Here is a 25315-nt window from a genome sequence, read left to right on the forward strand (position 1 = left end):
CTAATTTCTAAAGTAAGTGCTTTAAATGGTTATCTGAATGGCCAGTATTTCACTAGGCATTTCAACATCATGAACAACAACAAAAGCCCATTACAACAGCATTAGAAGGTTGGAAAGGCAGGCATCGGCTTTAGGAAGGGAGAGACTTGAGCACTGGCCTTCAGACTTCAGAGTTACTCGAGGTCATTAAATTCTTTCTATTGGGGCTTTAATTGACTTTCTCACTGGCACAACTTTTCTAGAATATCTTCTGTCTGTCTAACCAAGGGTGACCTGTGAAATATACCAAAGTGAAAGTGAACTGGGCTCTGTATGGAGCCCAAAATACAGTATTTTTCCAGCCATCATCAGGTGAACGCATGGAAAATTCTTTGGGCTACAGACGGCTTTGGGGAGGTATAAAATCATTGATGGCGAACTCCTAAGGAACATGTCAATTTCAATGCTATGATTTCACGAATGGGTGGGATATATTCATTCATTCATTTGACAGTTATATTTTGAGAATCTACTGGTGTCAGACACTGTCTTAGGGGACACTGAAATATAGACAGATGTGGTCCCTGTCCTTGGGTAGCCGATCAGCCGCAGGGAAGAGCTGTCGTCCTGGTCTATGGCTGTGGGTAACTCATGAGCTAATCCTAACTAACCAAAATGAGACCTGGAGAAATGTGGGGTCAGGTTCTCTCTGTAAATAGAACTGGAGTCTTCGTAAAAGGTGAAGCTTGATTTCTTCCAAAATTCTAAGTCTTGGTGAAAAACTTCACCCGCAGCCTACCATACTTTGAGCCACATGCATGTTTGTATTAAACACCAAAAAATATCCCTAATCCCGCCAGGACAAATATGCAGTTACTAATCTAACAGAAGTACTCAAATTCTGACCAAGGCATCTAATTCAAAAGAGAAATGAACCCGGCTGGTGTGGCTCAGTGGTTGAGCATTGACCCAGGAACCAAGAGGTCACTGGTTCAATTCCCAGTCAGGGCACATGCCCAGGTTGTGGACTCTATCCCCAGTAGGGGTTGTACAGGAGGCAGCTGATTGATATTTCTCTCTCATCGATGTTTCTCTCTATCCCTCTCCCTTCTTCTCTAAAAAGCAATAAAAACCCATTTTTTAAAAAGGAGAAATGAGATATTCCACTGTGGTCTAGGGCCAAAGAGAATGCGTATGGCATAAGAGAGAAGGAAGCACTGTGGATGTGTGTCCCCATGCAGCGGGGCTAACCTTTATCTCCCTTGGGGGTCATTCAATCATCATTCATTCAATCCCCTTACCAACTCAGCAAAATGGGCCTTCTCACTACCAGCTTCCCATTGGAAGAAAACGAGGTTCAGAGAGGTCCAGGGACCCCCCCCCCCCGCCCTGCCCTGCTGCCCCAAGGCCACCAACCAATGAACTAAGGTCAGAACCCAGATATGCCAGCTTGAGCTTCATGTCCTTTAACCCATCTGCTCTGACTCATAGGTAAGGACAACCTCTAACTTTTCTTCCAGTGTCCCTGGATCCGTGATGGCACCCTGTTATTCAGTGGGAGTCTAAGGGAAGTCAGGGGGAGGTGGTTAAGCTGCTAATAATTAAGGGATTCTAACTGTACTGTAAACCCAAATGAGCATTGTTTCATGCACCTCTTTTATTACTTGCAATCTTTATTCACTTGATAAGGTAACAGGAGAATAAAACTAATTACGGTCTTTGGTTCTCTCAGTACCCAGGATGCAGCGACATCTTCTTTACCATTGTATTTTGTGGACAGATTAAGTATTAAATTATAAGACTAATCTGCTCTGATATCAGGAATAATGTCAACTTTGATAAAGCTTTGCATGCTGTGAAGATCGCTTTCAAAAAATGGCCTGATCAGACTCAATGAATATTTAACAATTGATTTTCTGACAGAGACACAAAAGAATAAAAGACGCTGTCTCCCGAGATAATCTCGGCAGGAAAGATTTCCCTCTCCCAGAGACCTTTATTTCACCTCGGGTTTGATGGGGAGAGCCTACCATTTGTCCCCATTAGTGCCTGATGGATCTGAGATTTACAGCTTTTCAAATAAATGCTGCTTATTTGGTGTGAAGATATATATCCAATCCCTGTCCAGGGATCAAGGGAAGGGATATTTCTCGTGGGCTTGAACCTGGGCCAGGCACTGAGACTGCAGATCCAACGTAGATGGCCTTCCCCCTGGCCGAACCTAAGGTCAGGGGCAGAGGCAGCAAATAGAGAAACCAAGGCCGGTGAGAAGTGCTGAGGGAGCCCAGGAGAGGGCTCTATGTCACACTGGGGTGTCAGGGATGCTTCTTGGAGAAGTTAGGGAGGCGTAGGAAGTACAAGGTCTGGGAGGAGAGAGGCCCCACGTTACCTGCAGAAAACTGCCTGCATCTGAGCCAGCCTGGAGGGTAGGATGGTGAAGCAGGCAGAGGCCACATCATAGAGGGGCCAGACGCCTCGGGAGGAGCCTGGTCTTTCTCCCGGGGGTTTGATCCCGCAGGCCGGGGAGGGGACCCAGGGATCTGAATTGTTAAAGATCACCCTGTAGGCGAGGACTCCATTTTTCGATCTCATGGTTCCGTGAGGGTCCTCCATTAGGACAGCATTAGACCCAATGCCTCATTTTCATCAGAAATATTTTGTTATACTGCTTTTGCTATCCTGAAATGGAATGCACAGGTAATATAACCCACCTAAGGAAAAATACTTTAAAAAATTATTATACTACCCTACCTGTAATGTAAGGGAGAAGAGGAGGGTAATTTTTAGTAATTGTGTGAATATGCAAATATTTCTATTTTAATAATTACTAAAATTATAATTTATAAGTTTTAATAATTACTTCAATATGTAAATATCCGGGCACAAGTTTACTAGAAGCCAAAAAAGGAGCCATCAGATGTTTGTATCTATTGGTGGAAACACAGTGAATACAACAGCCACAGACACTGGCCAATACACTAATGAGAATAATAATGTTGTATTTGCGATGAAAATACTACAGGAGTCATCATGGTAAGTGAGATACTTTTCTGAAATGTTAACAACCCTCAGATAAGTTCTCAGTGCACCAAAGTGTAATCACCACTCAGTTCCTTCCCATAGTATTCGCTTCTCTAGAAAGCTCAGTGTAAAATGCGTATTGACAACATGCCCAACGCACTTTCATTATGAAAAAACAGAGCTACGCTCTTGATGCAGATGTTAGAAGCATCATTCCCCTAGAAAGATGTCTAGGTGGTACACAGGTAGCTTATGCAGGACGCGGGAGAGCTCTTTAATGGGCAGAATTATCCCAAGTATTGTGATGGCAGAATCACTGGCTGCCATCCAATCCATGCCTGAGCCCTCCACAAACTTCCAAACAGCCCAGGGAGTTTGGAAGGGGAAGGGGGGACGGGTGGAAACATGCCTGGTCTCTGTCCCCACCCTTCCTCTCTGAAATCAATAAAAATATATTAAAAAAAAAAAAAAAAGATTGCCCCTTCAAGTTTCTCTAGCGCACTAAGCTTACTGGAGGAATCTGCATTCTGGACTGTTCCCCAGCCAGGCAGAAACACTTGCAAAAGCCCACTGAAGCCCAGGACCGGTGGGTGGGTTAACTCTGAGAAGAACAGCAAGCTATTTGGCTACAGATTTAAAGCCATGCTCTTTAATCGCCTTTTCGGTAATTACGCTGACTTTTTGCTGTCTCCTAAACCTCACTTCTTATCTGCTTGAAGGAAGCATTGGGGGAAGAAAAGGGTGTTGTTTATTGCCCTCCACACACACCACAGGTGGAGAAAGGACAGTCATGGTCACTCCTAGGAAGGATGAGACCAGCCAGGCAGAGCGGGTGGAGGGAGATGTGAAGAGGCCAAGTCAGAGCCCTGAAGAACCTCAGCGTGTACGTCTGTGCTTCGCCAACTGTGCTTCTCAGAACCCCAGGGCTGGGGAGGTGCCCCTGGGCTTCTGGAAGAGAAGACAGGACGGGGAAAGTGCTTCTCTAAGAACCACCACCGACCTCGATTTCAGTTGTGATTCTGTTTTTGGGGATTTTTAAAAGAATTTATTATTTCTTTTTGTTGTTTTTAATTTTATTGTTTGTTTTTAATCCTCATCGGAGGACATTTTTCCATTGATTTTTAGAGAGTGGCAGAGAGGGGGAAAGACAGAGAGAAATATCGATGTGAGAGAAACACATTGATTCGTTGCCTCCTGCAGGAGCCCTGACCAGGGCCCAGGCCGGGGAGTAGTATGCAACCAAGGCCTGTGCCCTTGACCGGAATCAAACCCGGGACCCTTTGGTCCACAGGCTGATGCTCTATCCACTGAGCCAAACCAGCTAGGGCTGATTCTGGTTTGTATATTGGGCTTGGATGTACATAAAATTTCATTTGTTAAAAAAAAAAAAAAGATTCCACTACAAAAAAAGTTTGAAAATCACTGATTTATAGGATGGACAGAGAAAAGAGCAACTCATAAAGCAAAATGAGAAGGATCTGCCAAGAAGTAAGAAGAAGGAGGAAGGTTTTCTGACCAGGAAGCTTACGGAGTGAAAGTTTTCAGGAGGGAGGGAGTGATCAAAGGCACCAAAGGCCAGAGGGAGGTCAGGTAGGAGGAGGACAGAAGAGTGACCTATGGCTCTACTAACATTGTGATCTTGGCAGGAACAGGCTCAGTGCAGGGCCCAGGGCCAAGCCCAAATGGCAGCGGATTAAGAGTGGGCTGAATTGAAGTCTTGACTTCACGGCGAGGAAGGTAATGGAGGTTGCAGGGTATCCATTTCCCCCATGTCTCAGGTTGTCCAAAGGATCCACAAACAAAGGAAATTCAATCACTGCCATGTGTTGTTCAATAGAGTATTATTCACAGTAGAAATGGAGAAATCCTTCTTCAAACAGAGCGACAGGAATAGGAGGAGCAGGGGACAAGGAGAACAGGCACACCTTGGCTTCTTTCCTGGAAGTGCTAGGTGGCTTGGATTTTTTGGATTTTTTTTCATATTGAAGAGAACATGAATCTTTCCAGGAAGTCTGTGCCTCAGATGGGAGCTGCAGTTAGCAATGCCCCCTGTGTTTCTAACATATTAATGGATGTCAGACCAGCAGGAGTGAATGATTCCTCTTTCCCCCATATTCCATATCCTGCTGGGAGCAAGGATATAAATGCTGCTGATTGGCTGCCTAATGGCCCATGGAAGTCAGTGAGGTGACATCTGTTAGTGTTGGAGACTTCACATGGGCTTCTTCCTTCATTCCTAGAGAAAAATACTGGAAGGCATCAGAAAGTAATAGGTAGACTAAATGAAAACACTTGAAGTTAAGAGACTTTGGGAAAGTTACAGGGCGAAAATTGGGAATCTTAAGTGTCATTTTGCTAAGCGCAGCTCTGGAGTTCCAATTCTGTTTGATCTCTCCACACGAGAGTATGGTGAGGAGTCTGACATTTGCATGGACTTCTGAACCCCATGAGACAAATGACCTGCAAGGGGCCATTGGAAGGAACAAAGACCCATGTTCTTCGGGCTCTAGCCCTGATTTTACAAGTGACCCTACTTTCCCCCAGCTACATTTTCTGTCTTCCTCCACTCATCAACAAAGCCAACTTTATAGGCCTCTGTGTGGGTAATTCACTGGAGCTCACCATGGTACTCAACCAGTAGAAGAGAGGCGGTCACTTGGGAAAAAGTGCCCAGTGTATTTCATTAGTTTTAATTCTCCTAACAACCTTGAGAGGCACTGTTACCCACTTTATAGAAGGAAAGCCAGAGGCCAAATAAATGTCCCTCAGCTGATAAGTGGCAGAGTTAAGTCAAGAAAACAGATCTGTCTGGCTTTAAAAAATATGAAATGGTGAATGAATGAGAGATAATTGAATGATAAAAGGCTAATGAGTTAATATTATTATATACTAGAGGCCCAGCACACAAAATCGTGTGTGAGTAGGGTCCCTAGGCCTAGCCTGCAATCAGGGTCATGTCCGCTGCCCTGAGATACTCCGCGAAGCTCTCCACCGCTGGCCTGCGATACCTGCCACCACTCGCCACTAGATGCTCACACCTGCCAGTCCCGACCCCCCTGCCCGTCCCCCCCCCCGCCGCGCCCCCCACCCCCACCCCCACCCCACCACCCCAGCCCAGCCCCATTCACCATGGTTCCCTGTTTACCATGCTGCGATCCCAGCCTGCGGGGTGGGAGGGGGAGTGGGGAGGGACTGAGAGGTGGTCAATGCACCTCATGGCGACTGGTCAATTCCAGTCATTATGCTTATGGTCCTGGCCTTTTATTATATAGGATGTTAGAAATGTAAAGTTCCACTGTGGGACTTTGTTTCTCCCTGTTTACTTTCAGAGTCACTTCTTTGTCCATAAAAGACTGTTAGTCAGACAGTCCTGTTAGTGGTGGGAGATTTAATGCTCAAAAAGTGATAACTACGCAAGTCCTGGCACCTTCTTCCTGTAGCACAATAAACTGTGGAAGATCGGTAACTCTTAAAGTATCCGGACAATCTTAAGTGGAGGTCAGATAAAGGACACCAATTGGTGGTTAAATATATTTTAATAAGTCTGCAAAATGGGATGCAATGCAACCATTAAAATGTGATGTTAAAGAGTTATGAATTTGATATTATAATGCTAAGTGGGGGAAATGTGTACATGCACAATATTAACAAAGACTTGGGGAGATAGGATTATGGATAATTTTTTCTTTCATTTTATACTTTCATCTGTTCCCAAGATTTCCTTCCATTCGAATTCATGATTTTTAGAATTTAAAAATATGTCAAACTTTCCCCTGTTGTTGAGTGCTTGCAGAATGAATCCACCAGCTGAATCTCCTGCAGGGCACAGCATGCTCAGGTCGTCTTTTCCTCTCATGGGTCCATGGACACCCTGACTCTCTGGGGGTACAATGTCACACCATTTTGCTTGTCCCTTGAATGGACTTTCTAGAGGTCTGAGGCTTCTAGGCAGCACCATCTTGGAAAATAACCTTGCCTTGATATCTCCCACAGTCAGTGCTTAGAATTAACGAGTAGACGAGGGCTCAGTACACAGAGCCCAGCTAAGACTCTCCCAGGTGTGTTTCTGTGAGGAAGCCCCGAGAGCTGGGTCCATCGTCCTCTAAGGGCTGTGGTTGGCAAACTGCGGCTCACGAGCCACATGCGACTCTTTGGCCCTTTGAGTGCGGCTCTTCCACAAAATACCATGTGTGGGCACGCATGTACAGTGCGATTGAAACTTCGTGGCCCGTGCACAGAAGTTGGTATTGTGTGGAAGAGCCACACTCAAGGGGCCAAAGAGCCTCATGTGGCTCACGAGCCACAGTTTGCCGACCACTGCTCTAGGGGATCACTGTCTCTCTCTCCTGCAGACCCCAGAGAACTGGCACTGGAATCAATATTACCCACTGTTTTATAGTTTCTCCTCCAAGGCTCTTTGGAGCCCCTCAACAACTCTTACCACATTTAATTCAAGAGAAAATTGAGAATCCAGAGGTTACATGACCTTCCAAAGTCACATGGCAAAAAAAAAGAATAAAAGGACAGAAGTAGAACCTGGATCTCAGATCTTCTGGTTCTCAATCCTTTGTGCCTCCTAGGGCCACCCTCTGGGGTCTGGGGGTGCCTGTCAATCACATCCTGAGGAGCATCATGGGCTTCATAGGAGTCACCCTCTGGTCACAAATAGCCCCTTGGTGACTGACAAGGTGTTAACAAGTGTCCAGTGTTCGCTTTCCTTGGAAAGAACCTGAATCTCAGAGTAACAGCCTGTGGAGCTCGCTTTGTTAGCACACATACTAAAATCGAAAGGATACAGAGATTAGCTTGGCCCCTAAGGGAAAACAAAACAAAACAATAGCAGCCTGTACAACTGGCAAAGCTAAATAAGATCACCTATAACCCCAGGAACAATGTCTAAAACTGAATCTATGCCCCTGGAACAGAGGAAAAAATAGCAGTCAAAACCCAACAACTCAGTGTCATTATTCATCAGGGGAATTCAAGTTAAAATTGTTATGAAATAATCCCTACACCTTTACCAGAATGGCTAAGTTATTTTTTTAATTGATTTTAGAGAGAGGAAGAGAAAGAGAGAGAAACATCAATCGGTTGCCTCCTGTACATGCCCTGACCGGGAATTTAACCCGGCACCTTTTGGTGTACCGGAGAACACTCCAACCAATGGAGCCACACTGGCCAGGGCAGAATGGCTAATATTATAAAGACTTACAGTACCAAGTGCTGTCAAGGAAGTGGAGTGATGGAACTCTCAAACATTGCAGATAAAAAGGTAAACTGGTTCAACCATGCGGTAAAACTACTTGGCTAGCCTACTAACGACAAACATATGCCTATCTAAGACCCAGCCAATCCACTCCTTAGTATATGTCTAAGAGAAATGAGGGCATATGTCCACTAAAATACATGTGCATGAATGATCATAGCAGCTTTACTAATTGGTAGGAAAAAACAGGAAATAATCCAATGGCCATTATAAAAAAAAAGGGTAAGTAAATTTCAGTATATCCACGCAATAGAATGCTACACAGCCATACAAAAAAGAAGACAAACGAGTGAATCACAGAATAACAGACAAAACCCACAGACATTATGTTGATTGAAAGAAAGAAGTCAGACACAAAAGATTAGTACACAGTGAGTGATTCAACTCATAATGGCTCACGAAAAGTTACTGTTATGTTTTCAGCAATTTCGCAAGGCAATTGTTGTTAAATACAGCCTTTGTTAAAAAAAATAAATTGTGTAAAGTTACTGTGAAGTAAATTATATTTAAAACAGGCAAGAAACACTGAAAACTCTTTTCTTTCTAATTCTTGACAACCTTTCTACTATTATCCAAAATTGAGGCTATTCACACCTATTGCATCTGCATGGTGGAAATGCTATACAGCTCTGCTCTACCTCACATCTATTCCTGACTGTGTTCAAAGACCTCACCTCCATAGCTTCAAATCACTGCTGGTGATTGCCAGGGAAATTGACAAAAGCTACTAATCAGGGCTTTTACTTTTTAATTTTTGGGGAGTCAGGTGTCAAACATTTAACAACACACCACAGTTGTGATTCCATTTTTATGAAGTTCAAGAACAGGAAAAACCACCCAGCCAGAGTGGCTCAGTGACTGAGTGTGGACCTATGAACCAGGAGGTCACGGTTCTTTCCAGGTTAGGGCACATGCCTGGGCTGTGGGCTCCATCCCCAGTAGGGCGGGGCGTGCAGGAGGCAACTGATCAATGATTCTCATCATTAATGTTTCTCTCTCTTTCTCCCTCTTCCTTCCTCTCTAAAATCAATTTAAAAACATATTTTTTTAAAAAGAATGGGAAATTATTTTTTAAAATTTTTTTTTAAGAATAGGGAAAACCAATTCATGCTAACAGAAGTCAGAAAAGCGATGACCTGGAGAGGAGCCTCCCGCCTGGGACATGGTCACGTCCTCATCTCCATCATGGTGGTGGTCCCATGGGTGTAAACATATGTGTGCACTTTACATAGGTGATACCTCAGTTTAAAAAATACATTTAAAGAAATTTCCGACACAGCTACTGCTCAGGGAGGCCCTATGCAGGGCGGTGGGAAGGTTGGCACCCCCACGGGATCTCCTGTTCGTCTCCATGGGACAGCCTGCCTTATGAGGGACCCTGGAAGGAGACAGTCTCTAGTAACTATTTCCTGTGCCTTCCAGAGCATAGGACCTGCGTGGGGTTAATCTGTTTCTTGAGCAGTGTTCTGAAACCCTGGGGAGTTTCCACAATTCCCCGTGTTCAGGAAAGAGACGAGGTTAAGGTCCCCAGGTCACACGCGGCAGGTGGTGGAGGCAGGGCTTCCACCCGAGGAGTTGATAGAAGCACCCAGATTACACGGCACGGTGTCCACCCCTGTGTCTCCATCACTACCTGTGAGCAGAGACGGGAGAAGGCCCAAACGTGTGGCCTCAGTGACCTGCTTTCCCGCCCTTTCCCACCGGTCAGGCACATCATGAAACTTCTCTGATGAGCGTTCAACTAAGAAGAGGCAGTAAGCGTGGCCGGTTGTAACTGATCCAAAAGGGGAACCATGACCGGCGGGGGTGCAATCTGGTTAACTGTGCCCGGCAAGGCCACCTGCTCCATCAGGGAAATGGAAACTCAAAGGTTACACATCATCACTACACTTGCCACAGTGAGTCCAGCCTCCCTGGCAAGAGGAGCACCCAGATCCTAATGTGTAGCCCGTTGTCGCTGGGAATTCATGATCCTGACCCACCCTGTCTGAGCATGCACCTCTCCTCGCACAAATTAATCTACAGCATGACCCGTGCACTCAGCGCTGACTTCATCTGGGAGATTTCTGGAGTGAGGGGTGGGCGGAGCTGGCAGGTGCCTTAGGAATCATAGAGCCCTTGCTTTCATGAGTGGGAAGAATGAGGTGCAGAGAGAAGCTGTCTAAGGGGCCCCATGAAACGGGAGAGAACTCACTCTCTGACCTGCCACTTAGCCCACTGCTGCCCAATGTGTCTGGTGCCAGGAAGCGTTAATCCGGTATCCCCGGACCATGCCCTGTGTGTGTTACCACCTCACCAGTGGCTGGCTCACCACCTGCAGTTTATCACCATGATCGCCCAGTTTCAGCGATGATATTCATTGCCTGGCTAGTTTGTGCCAGCCCTGTGGCTGCCTGGCTTGTCGGCTTCTGGATCTTGCCAATAAAATTGCCCTGTGAGTGCCAGTGGCGAAGGGGGCTGCGGGCAGAATGTATGGAGGTCCAAAAAATCTAGGAGAGCAACCAGAGCCGGTGGGGTTTGCAGTGTGGCCACAAGGAAGATTGTATGGATCCCGCCCCGGAGCTGAGCCAGAGCTGAGCAGAGGGCAGGCGCACGGAGCCCAGTAGGGTCCTGGCAGGCTGAAGGTCCATCTCCTCCTACCCTTCCTCTGAATCCTCACGCGACCTTTTATCGTCTTAAATCCTGTCTCTTCTCTTCTGCATCTCTCTCCTATTTCCCTCCCTCCTCATGAGAGAACAGAAATAAATCAGAGTGGCATGATGCAAAAGGGCTGAGCTGTGGTGTTACCTACACCTGCAGACATAGGCCTAAGTTGTTGACCATCTTACCTATTAGTCTCTAAGTCAGTGGTTCTCAACCTGTGGGTCGCGACCCCTTTGGGGGTCAAATGACCCTTTCACAGGGGTCGCCTAAGACCATCAGAAAACACATATATAATTACATATTGTTTTTGTGATTAATCACGATGCTTTAATTATGTTCAATTTGTAACAATGAAATTGGGGGTCACCACAACATGAGGAACCGTATTAAAGGGTCGCGGCATTGGGAAAGTTGAGAACCACTGCTCTAAGTGGTTCTGATCTATGAATAGAACATTTCACAGGGCTCTTCAAGGGTTTGAAAGAGATTGTAAGAGCATAGACACACACATACACTCTTTGTTTTATTGTGAGAGGCTCACCAGGAAACAAAATTAAACCTTCCCCTTTGTTATCTTCACTCTCAACCTCCCCAGAAGGAGGCTTTAAATTCTGGAATTTTTGCCCCTGGAAGCAAGGAAAGGGTATGTGGGACTTTCAGGCCTTCGATCTCCCAGTTGTTACATAAGATGGCCTTGGGCCGGGATCTGCTTTCTCTGTCTCCTTCCCTACCTGGTTGATTCCTACTAACACATTAAGACTCTGTTCAAGTGTCCCTTCTTTCTAGAAGCCATTCCTTTATCTTCCCAGAGGATACCTTCCTGGGTACCTTCTGCACCCAGGGCCCCTGAGCTGACCTCTTCCTAGTCATGCCCTTAACCCCTAGGACACAGCCGCCATGATAATTGGGAGTTTCTGCTTTGTGGTCCCTTTCCGGACCTGTATCCCCGGGTCTATCAGGGCATCTGACACAGCGTGGATGCCTGTGAAAGAATACCCTGAAGACAGTAACAGGCCAATAAAATGCACTGATTCAGACTAAAGTGTTAGTGACTTAAAACTGCCTTTTCCAAATGAATTTGCTTAAAGAAGGACCAAGGAAAAGGCAACAGAAAAATAAACTGCTAGTAGCAAAATTTCAAGAGGGTGTCCCTCCTAAGGCCCCCAAGATTAGACACAGATATTTTCCAGCCAAAAGGAACCTGCGAGATCGTTAGGTTTGGGTTGTTTTCCAACTGTGCTCCGGGTGCTTTGGGGTTCCTGGCAGGTGGGGAGGGAGTGGGGAGAAAAGATAAGGGCTGGGGATGTGGCTCCAGACCCCCACCCACCGCCCCAGTCAAGAAAGGAGGCTGGGCTGCTCTCTGATTTCCATGTTGGGCTTATGTGCAAGATTTTGCTTGAAGAAAGCGTTCTGCTGTGGGAGAAAGAAATTGGTCCAGCCCAACTCACCCATTTTATAGATGAGGACAATTGATGCCATTTGCCCAAAATAACACCGTGGGTGGCCGGATCTTTGCATTCTCCCACCAGTGTTCATGTGACTACCCGCCTGCCTTGGTCTCCAAAGCACTCTGCTCTCAGCTGGCTGTCCGGCATCTTCTCACTCCCCTGCCCCTTCCCATCACCCTCCCTTAGAGGACGGGAGAGCCCATGTGGGGAAATCACTGGGTCAAGCGATTCCCCTTCTAGATGGCAAAGCCAGGGCTCCATGCTGTAGCTTATCCTTGGTGGCCCCCAGGCTGATGCAAAGTGAGAGAAAACAGGACGGCCAGAGGGAACTTCAGAATTATAACCGCTCTTTCCTGAGACTGAGAAGGCAGCTCTGTGATCCCGCGTGCTCCTCCTGCCAAGACCGGCGGGAATCCTGTAATTCTCCCCGCAAGTGTTGAGGCCCTTCTGGGTCTTCACATCAAATTAAACGTTGCCGACTGAGCCAAAGAGGCAACACAAATAAAAGGCACAAAGGGTCCTGTCATGCTGGGGGATGTTTTCTTTATAAATCAGCCGGCAGAAGACAACAGTCCTTTAAGGCTCTACCACCAACTGGAACTGCAAATTACTGTAGGTGCCTCTGGAAGGCCCGAGACAAAACGCTCCGCGGGGAGAAAATAAACAAGAGCGGTTTCGTTTTATGTGGATTCTGTCTCTCAAACTGCCTTTCCCTACCAATAAGGTTTTTGTGCATTCCCTCCCCCCCACCCCCACCCCCCACCCCCCACGTTTTCAATTTACCTGCCTTATTGCTGCTGCGGGAAATGCAATCCTTTGAACTGAGCCTAAATCAGGGGGCAACTGAGTCATGCATGAAGAAAATAATAATAGAACAGCTAGGGCTCAATGGCCGGCACATGCCAGATACTCCTCCCACCGGTTTACATGGGAGAAGGTACTAATCCACACGTGAACTCCATGGCACAGATACTGTCAATGTAATAGACATCGTCTCCCAGGGGAGGAGAGGAGACTAAGGCACAGAGAGGTTAAGCATCGTGCCCAAGGGCACACAGCTGTGATGGGCAGAGCTAGGCTTCAAATCCAGGGAGTCTGGGTCTAAAGCCACAGCTGTAAGACTGGCTAATTAGCCTCCGTGTTTAAGAAGACTACAGACTAAGGGCTCTCTGCTGGAACTCAGCAGAGCACACAAAGTGGCGAGACATCTGGGCATCAGGAACTTGGCTGTCCTGATTGAGAAAGGTGAGCAAACATTCCTTTGGGCAGGGACTTATTTATTCTAAATCACAACACAGAGCCCCTGGGGCGAGTCCGAGACTTAGCGTTGGGAGGATGACAGGGGCCCTGTCACCCAGCCCACTGCCACGTGAGAGCAAGGGGATGAGAGAGGGCAGGGCTTCGCTCATCTGTAGACTAGCCCTGTTTCTCTACTCACGGGTCATTAACTTTGGGGAAATTGTGCAATTCTCTGTGTCTAGACTTCCTCGTTGGCAAAATGGGGAAACTACTATTAATCTCAAAGGGCTGCCATGGGAACTAAGAAGACACATGTCAACACCGAGGCACCAGCAGCGAGGCGCTCAGAAAGCTTGGTGGCCTTTCCCTCCCCAGTCATGTGCCCAACACCCATCTCACACCACCCCGAACCAGCGTCATCACCTTCACCTTGAGTAGCCGCAGCTCATCATCATGGTACACTTTGTTCCACTGTCTCTCAGACTTGGCGGGGCTTCATAGAAAAGATACGGACTTTGAAATCGAACCAACATAAATTTGAAACCTGGCTCTGCCATTGACGAGTGTGAGCCAGTGGCATTCTCTCGGGGAGCCTCCCTTTCCTAGTGACAGAAATGGAGATGCCAGTAATGCCTGTTTCTGGGGCCCCTGCTGAGGGTGTAGGAGTGAGCTGCATGAATCTCCCCCGACTCCCGGCCTTCATTAAACTAAAGGCTGCTTCCTAAAGCTCCTACTTATGCCCTGTACTCGTTTGCTAGGGCTGTGACAGAGGACCACAGACTGGTGGCTTAAACCACAGAAGTTTATTGCCTCACAGTTCTGGAGGCTAGAAGTCCAAGGTCAGTTCCTTAGGAGAGTTTTGGGAGAGAATCTGTCCCATGCCTCCTTCCTAGTTTCTGGGTGGCCTCTGGCATTCCTTTAGATGGCCACCTTCTCCCTGTGTCTTCACAGCACCAGGCTGTCTAGCTCAGTGTGTGCATTTTCTTCTTTTATGGGGACACTGGTGATACTGGATCTGGGCTCACCCTAACGACCTCATCTTAACTTGATCATCTTACCTTGATCCAAATAAGGCCATGTTTACAGGTAGTGGAAGTTAGGACTTGAATGTCTTTGGGGGGGAAACACAGTTCAGCCTGTACCGTGCCCTATGGGACTATAACAATGAAGTCAACTTCCTGCTCCAAACCTCAGTACCTGGAGCACGGGGACTCAGTATCACATCCCTTCTCCTGTCTGGAGAGCTCTGTCTTATTGGCCACAATTTCCAGATGGCTCAGGGCCTCTCCTCCGGGCAACCTCAACTTTGGTAGAATCCCTTTTAAACACCATTCCCAGACAAGAATGGGTTTCCCCACAGGCAGTATGTCCACATGGAACACCATGAATCCACCACTTTCCAAGAAAGAGAAACTCCCACTCAATTATCACAGCCCGTCAAGCTGGTTTCCCTGGCCTGTCTGTGCAAGTGAGTTTTTGAACCTGGGTGAAAGAGTTTGTATTTGACACTGATTGGTGAGAATCTAATGGTTCCAAATAGTTTAGAATCTGGATTCTTTCATGTTATATCCACCCCCCCCCCTTATTCAATATTGTTTCATCAGCATGCTGCCCTTATCCTTCTAAGTCACCAGTAAGAATACTGAGAGCCCCAAAGGGTCAAAAAACAACAACACCTTACTCTTTACATATAAAGCATAGACATGCATATAATGTGTAAACAGGTATATACTATATCATCTGTGGTGTTAAAGTTTCATAAGCGGGACAAGTATTTGGGCAAAAGTGTCTAATAAGGCTCCTTAAAGAGACAACAATAAAAAAGATGGTTGAGAAACACTGGTCTAGTGGATAAGGCTCAGAGCAAAACATCACGTGAGTCCCCTGGAGTTCTCCCCAGAGCAGCCAACACCTGTCAGTATGATTAACCGCGTGCGCCAGAGCCCTCCCCCTGGACCCGGGCCGGCTGGCCTTTCCAGAGAGGCAGGAATCCATAAAGGTGTTGATATATTCTAATACATTGCCTGGCAATACTTTCAACAACTAACAAAGAGAGCACATGGATTAATAAGTCACTCAGATCTAAATGGTCATTAAGTCATTCATCCATCCATTCAATTGTTTATTCGCTCAACAAATATCCGAGTGCCTACAATATGACACACAATGGTCTAGGAGCTGGGGATACAACAATAAACAAAATAGATAAATCTCATTCCTGGAGATCACAATCTAAAGTGGGCTGGGGTAAGGGGAAGACAGACAATAGACAAAAAATAATAATTAAACTATGGAGTATGTCAGATGGAGACGAAGTGGCAGGCAGGGAAAAGCTTCATCAAGCTCTCATCTGAGGGGCTTCTTAGGGTAATGCATCTATTCTTAGGAAACTGCAAGGGTGGATACATGTCATACCGCATGTGTCAAAACCCATAGCAGTGCACAGCACAACGAGTGAACTTTAAAATATGAATTATAGTTGATAATGTACCAGTATGGCTCATTAGCTGTAACAAATGTACTGCACTACTGCAAAATGTTAATAGTAGGGGCCAGTGTTGGGGTGGAGGTGGGGTGGGTATATTGAACCCTATGTACTTACTATCTGCTCAGTACATCTGTAAATTTTATAGTGTACTAACTAACGTCTGCTAACTGTTTTAAGCTATGGTCTGATCCCACGCAAAAATACAGAGAAAAGGAAGAGGGTTGGAACTGGAAAGTTGGCAAGAAGAAAGAGTTGAGAGGAATGTGCCTCTGAGCGAAGTTGACTCTGGTCAGGTGGAAATGAATCCATGTGTCGATAGAATCAGGGGGAAAAGGAACGAGTAGGAAGAAGCAGGAGGGCATCATCCCAAGAGATGCCATGGACCAAGGAGAGCTGGGGAGCTCAAAGAGGCTGCCCAGCAACTGTGAAAGAGCTTTAATCACAACTAGAAAAGCCCCAACCGTACCAGGAGGGGAAGGGCAGGAAGTCACGTTATGATCAATTTTACAGGGAAGTTCAGGCTGAAACAAGGCAGATGGGAATCACTGCACACATCAGAATTTAGGAATTAGGACTTGGGAGGAAATTATCTGCAAGTTTTAATACTCTTCTCCTAGACACAATTTCCAGAATACAACTAATTAGAATCAGTTTTATGAGTTTTCCCAGCTATACTGAAGTATGAGAAATAATAATGAAGAAAAGGAACACTTTATTAGAGCCAGATTAATTCATCACAGCCATCCAAACAGTTGACGTAAGTGTCTCCTGTGAGGACTTTAAAAGCCACACGTTGGCAATGCATAGGCTTGTGAGGAAAGGAATATACCTAGCTGGTAAGCTGGCAGCAAGGGTGACCTCATCAGCCCGTGAGCTACACAATAAACTGAGTCTCATAGGTACAATGTTGAGTGAAAGAATCCAGATGCAAAAAAACAAAAAGCACAAACTAAAGGATTCCATTTACACAAAGTAAAGAGCCAGCAAATTTGATGATGATGGAGGTCAGAAGAGGTTACTTTGAGATATTGACTAGGAAAAGCATAAGAGAACTTTTCGGGACCTAGAAATCGTCTATATATGATCTGGGTGGTGGTGACTTGTACAAATGAACTATGTAAAATAAAATAAAAAGTAAAGTATAAAAATTAACTGAATCATGCCCTTGAGATTTTTGCTTCATTTCACTTTAAGCCGTACTTCCACTTGTAAAAGTAAGCAAAATGAAAACGAGGCCTGGCCTTGCCCAGAGTGTATCCTCTGGGTGGACAGCAACAATGGCCAGAGGGAGGGGGGTTAGGGATGGATGGGGAGGGGTCTTGGCAGCTGCGTGGCTACAAGTCTCAGTCCCATGGAATTGGAAGCCACCCTCCCACCTCCACCCCTAATCCACAGTCAATTCCCTTGTTTTACTAACAGAATTGGGAATTACCACTATTTCTGTTTGCTTATTGGTTTACTATCTACGGTGGCATCTATCAGTGATCCAAGCTCAGCACATGCCTGGCTCACAATAAGCCCGAATTAGTACTTCTTGGATGGATGCATAAACGAATGAAGTTGTGAAGGAAGGCAAGTCTGATACTGTGCTAGAAAACTAGGAATACATAGATTAATAAAAACACATCTCTCTCCCACAGGTGATCGATTATGGCTGCTTCTACTTTTAAAAGGTCCTTAGAAACACTCCCCTCTGTCTGACCCTCGTCTTCTTCCTGTCTTTGGACTCTCCCACCTCCACCCCCAACACACACACACACACACACACACACACACACACACACAGCCTCTGCTTTGCCACCAACTGACTTACTGGAAACTAATATTGATCCTCCTGTCCCACGGCTCCAAACCTTCTTCATCTCCACTCTCCCATCTGACCTGCTCCAAATGCCACAGGCTGACACCCAGCTACCTGACACTGCTCACCTCCCAGGTCTGAGCAGCTCCCTCTTAATCTTGTCTTCAAGCCTCTCCATTGTTCTCCAGCCTCTCTCACAACACTCAGCCCTCATACCACCCTCTTGTCCTCCTGAATCTTTATCCTCTTTTCAACCCCCCAATATCCTTGGTGATTCCTCTCTGACCAAGGAGTCTAACCCTGAGGGCTGGAATCATTGGAGCGAGGCTGAAACCAGGGCGTGGGGGTTGGGGGGCTCCTCTCAATTGGTTGCATTAACTTTTATTGTTTTCTCCTGACTTTCCTTAAAATATACATGCACATTTAGATTATTGGGGGCGGGGGGAGCAGGAAGGAAGGAAGGAAAGAAGGAAGGGAGGAAGGGAGGAAGGAAGGAAGAGAGGGAGGGAGGGAAGAAGGGAAGAAGGGAAGGAGGGAAGGAGGGAGGGAGGGAGGGAGGGAGGGAAGGAGGGAGGGAGGGAGGGAGGGAGGGAGGGAGGGAGGGAAGGAGGGAGGGAGGAAGGATTGCTTACTGAACATCTTATCTTGTAAACTGCCTTGTCACTGAAATGTAAAAATGGTCAGTGTTTGACTTGAGGGCAGAGGTGTGTGTAGCTGATGTGCATCCAGCCAGACCTTTGGAACTCACGCCATTAAAAACTACATCTAGATGGAAAGTCCTGCATGAAAATGTGTTTCAGGGATACTTCCAGAATAATTGGTACTATCTCAAGACAGAGAGAGGAAGGCAAGTTTATTTAGAGCTTTACTCTGTAGTCTTCATTCCTTCAGTATTTGCCCCAAGAGCTGAGTTCACAGGGTCGGGGTAATTAGTGTTTTCATTCCATCTCAGCGGAGTATTTGATACTCACCACTGACTGATACAGGGCTGGCACAGAGCAGACATGCAAATAAATGTCAAGTTGAATAGGAACCAGTTAACCTCAACTTCAAACCGAGGGTCCCTAAGCCCTCTGTCCTCCAGCTTTTCAGACTGTCCCTTTCCATTTCCACTCAGTGGCCCAAGCCTTCCCTGTAGCTCTTGCTTTACCTTCTCTGTGTTCCCATCACCTTTGTACAACCTGTTGTGAACCCAAGGAGGGAGGGAGGAAGGGAAGGAGGGAGGGAGGAAGGGAGGAAGGGAGGGAGGGAGGAAGGGAGGAAGGGAGGGAGGGAGGGAGGAAGGGAGGAAGGGAGGGAGGGAGGGAGGGAGGGAGGGAGGAAGGGAGGGAGGGAGGGAGGATTGCTTGCTGAACATCTTGTCTTGTAAACTGCCTTGTCTCTGAAATGTAAAGATGGTCAGTGTTTGACTTGAGGGCAGAGGTGTGTGTAGCTGATGTGCATCCAGCCAGACCTTTGGAACTCACGCCATTAAAAACTACATCTAGATGGAAAGTCCTGCATGAAAATGTGTTTTCATGCAGAATTCTGTCCCTGCTCTTGCCTGACCTTCGGGCTGTCCAGCCCCAGGTCCACCATGAATGTTATTGTCCCTTAACCTTCTCACACCAAGGAGTTCTTCCCAGCACCCTCTGTGGAAGCTCAGGAGTGCCCCTCCCCCTCCCAATGCAGGTCAAATCCTGTGACCTGATATCCAGAACACGACATTATCTAGATTCAGGACACACCACTGTGCGAGCCACGGGCCACATGTGGCCACTGAGCACATGGGCTGGTGAATCTGTGGGAGGGAGGGACAGTCACACTAGAGTGAGAAACACTGTTTTCCCATTGAACACGGCAACTTTATTGTTTTGGAAAAACTACATTTTATTTTAACATCACATAGATGTTATTGTAGTGTGCACGTAGGGTGCAAACAGCAGGTTTCAGGTGTTACATAACACGTCAATGAGTTGCTTCAGTTTAAATGTTTCCTTTTTCTATGCACTTATGTAACACTATCACGTGTTTATTTGAATATTATCTGCAGACACTAAGAGGTACAGAGAGACCTGTGTAAATCATAATTGGTAATTAAATTGAAATACTGTACTTGTTTTAATTATACTATAAATTAAATTTTCTAGTTAATAAAGGTATGGACACATTGAAAATTTTTAATGGAGCTAAACTACTGATGCAGAATCAAGTAGAGATGCAGAAGCTAGTACTATGATCGGCAGAGCAAATCAAGAGAAGATAAAAGTAATTGCAATTTGCCTTAGTAGATTGTTGTGTAAAATATTTTTTTCAGATAATGAAGTGGGCAACATTAAGAGGTATTTCCAGCAAATGCATAGTGGATTTGATAAGCAGTTCCCTTTCAATAGTCAAAAAATAATCCATGAAATTAGTTGCCTGACAAACAGAATTAAACATTTTAAAAAAACTTTTAATTATTGAAAAATATTTTTAAATAAATGTAAATAGGATCTACACTTATAAAGTCAGCCAGCTATAAAAGAGCTTGGATTCTTGCACAAAGGAAAAACCCTTTTAGCTAAAGAAATGGGAAGTAATGAAAATATTTCAAAACTCTGAGGAAAAGACTAGAAAAGTGATTTTACAAAAAGTGAATGCTCTTCAATTGCCACCAAGTAATTGCTCATAAAATACAAGACTTTGCTAACAACAGCAAAGAGTAATGATAAGCCTGAAAATCACCGGTGCTTTCCTTGGCTTCAGATGAGTCATTCGACATAATAGTCACTGCCCTGCCCAAATAATACTTTGGGCACATTTTGTCTCAAAGGACTTCCTATTTACAAAGAGATGTCAATTCACAGCCTAAAAAAAAAAATCGAATGCATGGCAAAGACATTTAAAAATCTTTTCTGTCTGTCAGTGAAGAATACCAGCTAGACAAGAAAAACTAGTTTCTAGCACCACAGGTGGTAGTTCTGCTTATGCTAAATCAAAAAATTGAATTTATAGAAAGTTTCAAGTAAACTGATATTTCCTTTATTTTTATAAATATATTTTTTATTAATTTCAGAGAGGAAGGGAGAGGGAGAGAGAGATAGAAACAACAATGATGAGAGAAAGTCACTGATTGGCTGCCTCCTGTCTGCCCCCTCCTGGGGATTGAGCCCACAACCCAGGCATGTGCCCTGACCAGGAATCGAACCGTAACCTCATGGTTCATAGGTCTACCCTCAACCACTGAGCCATGCCGGCCAGGCTGATACTGCCTTATTGTTTATTCATATATGATATATGCTAAAAAGATGTATTCTTAGTTTTCTACAGCAGACTCTATGGAAAGCATTATGGGTAGCATTGTTAAAGTTGTTCATGATGTACACTTAAATACTATGAATCATCTCCATAGAAGATGATGAAGGGCATGACCTTGTGTCCTTGGCCTGCCCCTTGAATCAAGGAAGAGTTTTACAAAGATCTACTATATGTTTAACTCAATTCGAGATTTTCTTGAAACAGCCTTAGCTGGTTTTGCTCAGTGGATAGAGCGTCAGCCTACAGACTGAAGGGTCTCAGGTTCGATTCCAGTGAAGGGCACATGCCCCATTGTAGGGTGTGCAGGAGGCAGCTGATCAGTGATTCTCTCTCATCATTGATGTTTCTATCTCTCACTCCCCCTCCCTTCCTCTCTGAAACCAATAAAAAATATATATTAAAAAAAATATTTTCTTGAAACAAAGGGAATGCTTGCTGAATATTCAACAATCAAAGACAGAAAATGGCAGTGTGATATGTTTTGTCATCAAAATCATATTGCATATGAATGAGCTAAATTTGAAATTACAAGTAAGAAAATTACTTGTGAAATCGCTAGATAGGTATGAGAATTTATGTTGACACTGATACTTTTATAATACAAATCAACAATAATGATTATACATCTTTTTCTAAGATGACTCAATATTCAAATTACTTTCATCATAATTGATAGGTGTTATGTAAATTGCTTCAAGACTAAAAAAACAGCCCAAGACATTTCATTGTCATTGATCAACTTTGAGTTGCCTTTCAGTTTATACAACCCAACAGTTGGTGAGTTTACCTAACTGCACAGATGTAGTTTTGAAACTGATATGCTTTTGCTCCAAAGTCAAATAAATTCTTCTGGAAAAGACAAACAAACTGTGTCAAGATGGATGCAAATATTAAAGAAAAAAATTGGGGGTACTATTTTTGGTTAGTTAAAAACTTTCAAGTATGTTTGGAACATAATAGGTATGTGAAACTACTTTTTCAACTATAAAATACATGAAATGTAATACAGAGGAAGGGTAGCCAACAAAAATTTTGTGTTTGAATCAAGATGCACTGTAAGGAAAAACTAAACACTGAATTTCCAAGACTTAGTCTAAAAAAGTAGATAAAACATCTCATTGGTAATTATTTATATTAATCACATGTTGAACTAATATGTTAGATATGTTAGGCTAAATAAAATATTAAAGTTAATTTCACCAATTTCCTTTTGCTTTGTAAAAATGTGGATACTGGAAATTTTGAAGCTATACATGCGGCTCACATGATATTTCTATTGGCTAACTCTGACCTGGAATATAATTGCCATGATAATAGGACAAAGGTGATATGAGCTTTGCCTTGTTTATTGTTGTATTCCCAGAGCCTAAAACCAGTCCTGGGAATGAATCTAACCATAAGGAAATATTTCACCAGGGCCTGTAGCAGGAAACACATTGAAAGGAAACAAGTTCCAGAGGCAAATTGAAACTCTCCAGTTATTTCAAGCAGAAAGGGATTCGATGTGGGCTATTGAGAATGTATGAAAATCCTGGCGAGAGCTAGAGCAGCAGGTTCTAGACCAAGCTCCCAGGAATGGTGCCCAAGACAGCACTGAGAACCATCCTGACAAGGGAGCTGCCACCATCACAAGGGCAGGACTGAGGAAGCCACTCCCAGAGCTGCTGACTCCAGAAACATACCTCTTCAAGCTTCACGTGTTAGATTCAGAGCCACACCACACCCAAGAGACGTCATTTAGCGAAACATAAATGGCCTGCACCCTGCCTCTTGACTCCAGAAGCTGGCCCCTGGATGCTAGAACACATTGCAGAAAAACAGCAATGTTATAATATGTACAACACCAGTAGATGCCTTCCATGCTCATGCAAGGACACTTCATCTATGAACTCTAAGTTACACCCAAAACCCACTACCAAGAAATCTTTCCTATCTCCCCACTCTTCTTACCAGGTAAATGCCTTCAAATTAAACATCTCTGCCTCCAGGAAGCACTCCCTGACTTCCCCAACCTAATATTAAGTTAGCTTTCCATACACACTCTATGCATTCTTGGCTCACTTCATTAAATTTATTCTAAGTGTTTATTATCTCTCTTCCTGGTAGATCATTAGCTCCACAGCCAGAGCTCTGTCTGCATATCCACCATTATTTTCTCCCCACCTAGTGGTAGATGCTAAATTCACATACGGTCAGGGAATGAATGAACACAGTGAGCAAAGCCTCAGGGGTGGGATTTGAAGTCCTCCTTCCCCATGCCATGAACCTTCTCATAGCACATCCATGTGCCCCCACCGATGTCCGGCACCTGCCAGAGTAAGACCGGGGTTGGCACAGGCTTCACCAGGACGCACATTTGCTCTTTCGAGGAGGATGGCCTGGGGCTGTTTCTAAGAAGGGCAAGGGACTGTTGTCTGCACAGTGACTTTCAAGAAAATGCCCTGGGGAGTGCTCTCTCCCTTCCAGGAGTGTGGCTGCTGGGCATTTCCCTTTTCCCTCTTCTCCCCACAGGCGGTACCTTTGCCTTTCTCTCTCCTAAGCTCCAGGGCCTTTCTTTTGCCTCTAGGCCAGTGGTTCTCAACCTTCCTAATGCCGCGACCCTTTAATACAGTTCCTCATGTGGTGGTGACCCCCAACCATAAGATTATTTTCATTGCTACTTCATAACTGTAATTTTGCTACTGTTATGAATCCTAATGTAAATATCTGATATGCAGGATGTATTTCCATTGTTACAAATGGAACATAATTAAAGCATAGTGATTAATCACAAAAACAATATGTAATTATATACGTGTTTTCCAATGGTCTTCGGTGACCCCTGTGAAAGGGTTGTACAACCCCCCAAAGGGGTCGCGACCCACAGGTTGAGAACCGCTGCTCTAGACCGTGTTCCCTTAGCCCATTTCTTCTATAGCTCACTTTTACTATCTCTGTAACTTTCTAAGTAAACTGTCTCTTATAATTTGAAGAAGGAAAAAAAAAGGGAGAAAGAAAAATGCCATGAGCCATGGAGTGTCCCAAGCCTGGGCTGAAGACCAGCCAAGGGAAGACAGAGACCAGAGGTTATGCTGGGCACCACACAGAACACACCCAGCCATGTCCCTGTCATTGAGAAAGACTGGGGGCACTTAAGTGAGGGGCCTGGGAGAGGAATGGGGCCATGCAAGCAAAGACACTCACACAGGAGCACTCTCCCTGCTTATGAAATGCCTTCCCACGCAGTGGCTCATTCACCTTTATCCGCCCTCCCCCATTTTATAGGTAGGAAACCAAAGCATAGCAAGATTAGCACTTTTCCCAAGGACAAGTGTCAAATCCACATCTTGAGCCCAAGGAACATGGTGCTGTGTTTACAACACATGCTGTAGGACCAGGCAGGGCCAAGTCTGAAGTCATCTTTTGCTACACACCAGCTGGTGCCCTGGGGCAAGTCACTCTCTGAGGCTCCATCCTATATAATAAAAGCCTAATAGGCAAATTGCCCCCTCAGACAGTCCTTTGACTGGGAATTCAACCGGGAGACCGGGAGTTCAACCGCTCGCTATGACATGCGCTGACCACCAGGGGGTGGCGTGAAACATGGAGGGCGTCAGTGACACTGTGCTGGCAGCAGGCAGCAGTGGAGGCGCTGCCAGCCCCAATGGGCCCCGATGAGAGCAGGACCATGGCGGTATGGTGGAGCAGGTGAGGGGGTGGTACCAGTCCACAGCGGGGTGCCAGGTGGGGCTGCAGGGCTGCGAGCCTGGGGGCGTGAGCTGGGGCCCAATCCCTGCAGGCCACCCTGAGGGACCCCCTCCCCATGTACGAATTCATGCACCGGGCCTCTAATTTGCTCATAAAAGTGAAGATGATACCAGCTCACTCACAGGGTTGTTGTGGAAATGAAATGAAATGCTCACACAAAGAGCTTTCAGCACCAGAGTAAGGATTCAGTAATTAGTACCCATTTATTATCACTATTCCAAGTTAAAGACTTTTCCTATTATCTCAGATTGCCTTTTAATTGCACAAATCTTATTGTGATATTAATAATTTTCTTTCAAATACTTCAGCAAAGCCATTGTGATATGAATGAGGCATTCGCAGGGGCATCTTTTTGGCTAGGTTAGGCAGGCACACTCCAGGCCTGGTGAGCTATCCGCTAAACC

This window comes from Myotis nattereri (genome assembly GCF_964212035.1).
Source record: "Myotis nattereri genome assembly, chromosome: 1".
Classification (NCBI taxonomy): domain Eukaryota; kingdom Metazoa; phylum Chordata; class Mammalia; order Chiroptera; family Vespertilionidae; genus Myotis; species Myotis nattereri.